This window comes from Rhinolophus sinicus, chromosome 5 (genome assembly GCF_057876585.1).
Source record: "Rhinolophus sinicus isolate RSI-liver-muscle chromosome 5, RSI-T2T, whole genome shotgun sequence".
Classification (NCBI taxonomy): Eukaryota; Metazoa; Chordata; class Mammalia; order Chiroptera; family Rhinolophidae; genus Rhinolophus; species Rhinolophus sinicus.
The window spans coordinates 111228651-111231870 of record NC_142505.1 but is presented as its reverse complement, the minus strand read 5'-3'; the positions used below and the strand labels follow the sequence as shown (position 1 = coordinate 111231870).

At 59.8% G+C, this 3220-nt stretch overlaps 1 long non-coding RNA gene across 1 annotated transcript; it reads right to left on the bottom strand.

Annotated features, from left to right (window-relative positions):
• Positions 1–262: 262 nt before the first annotated feature.
• On the bottom strand, positions 263–2963 carry LOC141567138 (uncharacterized). The gene is made up of 2 exons (XR_012489533.2): positions 2685–2963; positions 263–585 (listed from the first exon to the last, which is right to left on the bottom strand). It is a non-coding gene; the product is annotated as an uncharacterized LOC141567138 (long non-coding RNA).
• Between the last annotated feature and the right edge of the window lie 257 nt (positions 2964–3220).

Genomic DNA, 3220 nt, shown 5'->3' with positions numbered 1-3220 from the left:
AAAGTTAAATACAACAGAAAGTTCAGTTTCCTGGGCCACGTTTCACTCTCAGCAGGCCACGTGTGGGCGGGGACAAGACAGGCTTAGATGGGCTCAGCAGACACTGGGGCTGAGGGAGGGTGGGTGGCATCTGCGGTGTTTAAAGCCACCTGGAGAGGGGGCGGGTGGGGGAAGGGTTGAGGTGGAGCCCTGGACAGTGTCAGGGGAGGGGCAGGTGCCAGGAGGTGGGGGCATGACAGAGGGAGGGATGCTGTAGGCTGGCAGGGCCTGTGGCTGCCCTGCGGAGGGCGGGCGGGCGGGCGGGATTCGGCTCTGAGGAGTTTGCTGCAAGCAGAGCTGATGGGACAGGACGGCCAGGCCTGCCCACCTTCAGTCTCCCCACCCTCGAGTGAGAGCGGCTGGGGTCCTATGACCTCTGCTGAACTGCTTCCCTCTGGCTTCTCCAGGCCAGGGTAGGGGACAGGGGTGGCCCCCAGAGCAGGAGTTCACGTGTCAGGAGGTCTGCGTGCCCGTGACCCTTGGGTGCCCGACCTCCTCAAGCCTGGGTCTTCCTCTGTCTGGTGGGCATCCAGGCGCACTGGAGACCTTGTGAGAAACCACATCGGCCTGTTTGCAAACCAGAGGGCTGTACAAGTGCAAGTTCACTGAGGGGAGGGGCTCCCAGGAGCAGTGGGTCTGTCCAGACAGAGGCTTGCCCATCCCCTCCCGTGCCAGTGGCAGAGTACCATGGGCTGCCTGCCCGGCCGGCCTCAAGGGTGCCACATGGCCGGGACATCGCGCTCAGGCTCTGCTTCCCATCTGCTGTGACTGGCCTCTCTGCAGATGCCCCCACCTCCTGGTTCCGCCCCTGCTTGAGGCGTGGCCTTCATGACGCCTGGGCAACTGGTGGACTCGCCCAACCCATGGAGATTCGGCTGCTTGGACATCTGGGGCCCCAGAGGAACCAGGTGGGTGGGGTCTGTGCGCACGGTGCCTCCTACCTAGTGGGCAGGCTCCCACTGCAGCGCCAGCCCCCGTGGCTGGGCAAGGTCTGGGCATTAAACGGGCTGAAACCCAACCTGTCAAGAAGTGGTGGGCCAAGAGCCTCAGGGGTCTTCAGAGCATGGGCTCCACGGGGGGGGGGGGGGAGTCATAGGCCAGGGGCCCTGATTCTGTGTCACTCCTGGGTTCCTCGAGCCACTTAGATGGTGGCTGAACTGAGTTCTTTGTGCTCCCCGCCGAGGCCCCTGAGAGAGAGGCTTGGTACTGGATGCAGCCGACTGGTGCCCAGCAGGGGCTGGGGAGGGGCCCTCCGCTGACAGAAAGATGAGATCAAGCCCCTGCCATCCACAGCCCAAGCCTCACTCCTCTTAGGCAGGTGGGTAGGGCAGGGAAGGGCTCATGGTCACACAGCACGTAGGAGGCCCCACTTCTTAGCACCTGTCTCGCCCCATTTTACAGATAAGAAAACCAAGGCTTCCAAAGTCACATTCTGGGCCCCTAACATGGAGCCGAGCCTCCTCAGTGCGGTTCCTCCCCGTGCAGCCACTTCCCGCCAAGGCCTGGAGCAGCGAGCTCCCTGGGGCCTGCAGCCCCCCTGCCTACCAGGCTCGTGCCAAGGAGCCTTAGCTCCTGGAAACCAGAGAAGTGAGCCTGCTTGTCCGCTGGTTGCCCTGGAGATGCCATGGGAAACCTGCCTCCTTGTCCTCGTGCCAGGGCTGCACCCGCACCTCACACCCACATCCAGCCAGGCACAGCTCTGGTAGTTAAGTAGGGCCGTCGTGCACCGGCTCCACGGACCCCATCCTGGACCAGGAGGGGAGGAAATGGGTCCGTGGGCACGGCCCCAAGGCCCTCCCTCAGCCTCTGTGTCCCTGTGTCAGGGCAGAGCCGACGGGCCCCTGTCCAGACCAAGTCCGGGCAGCTCCCAGCTCTTTAGCAGGAGCCGAGCGCCCAAGGATGTCATCTGGGCTGGATTAGCCGTGCCCACGCTCCTGAAGACACTAAATCTGCACGTTGGCAAGAAGCAAGGCGAGGGCCAGGGCAGCTCCCCAGCTCCCGTCTCCATCTAATTAGCCCTAATATTGCCCGATTCCGCCTGACGCTGGGAGCCCTCTGCCCGGCCCCCACCTCTGTTGGCTCCTTCCACCGTCCCAGAGCAGATGACTTTCCCTATCAAAATGGGCAATAAAAGCAGCGAGGCCCATTTCTTTTTTCTATTTTGAATTCTGTTAACTGACAATTTAACCTAAAATCCTCTGTATTTCCAGCTTGTACAGCTGTAAATAGAGACTGACAGTTTATTTTCACGTCCTGGCTTGAGGGGGGTGGCGGGGGGGAACCCATTTGAAATAAATACTTGCGGGTCTCTGACAGACTCCAGACGGGCCTTCGACGCTGGCTGGCAATCTCGGGGACCTGTCACACTCTGTGATCGGTCTTTTTACAAACACAAACGCTGCTGATTTCTTATCAAATGTAAAACCGGCCCGGCGCTTTCTTAAATGGTTACCACGAGCATGAAATTGACATTGTGAATCACATGTGACACTGGCTTGTCTGCGCTGTAATTGATCGGTGCTTAGAGCAGGCGCCGGGCTGCCCACGTCCCCCACCGGCCATGCCCCCCCACCCCCCGCCAGCCGAGCCCAGCCCCGCGTTGGTTGGCAATGGGAGAAAACTCAGAAAATGCTCGATTCATGTACCTGGTGGTCTCCCTCCGCGATCCTCCGAGGTGTCAATTCCAATTTCCACGGTTTCATCATTATGCACATCAAATGGCTGTAATTGGCTGCTACAGAAATTTATCCTCCAAAAGGAGAGGGGGCAGCAGAGGAGGGAGCTGCCGGGGACGGGAAATGGTGATGGTAATGAGATTTTGGAAGCCGCAGTGCCACCCTTGAGGTTGGCAGGGAAAGAGAAGAGAGGCTGGCACGCGTGGGATTGCGTTTACGCTGGCTGAGGAAGTGCCGTTTGAAAACAAGTCTGGCGGGGTGTGGGTGTCACACAACAGCCGCAGACACACAGCACCGTCCAGGAACAGCATCTTTCGGGCCATCCCATTACTGCGGGCTGGACTCACAGGCCCCCTTCCCCCACCTTACAATTTGCGCAGCTGGAGGCGCCCATTCTTATCACCCCAGCCAGACACTCGGGACAATGACTACTTTTACAGAAATATATGTTGTACAGAAGGGGAAACTGAGGCAGGGGTGGGTTTGCCCAGGGTCTCAAAGCCAGA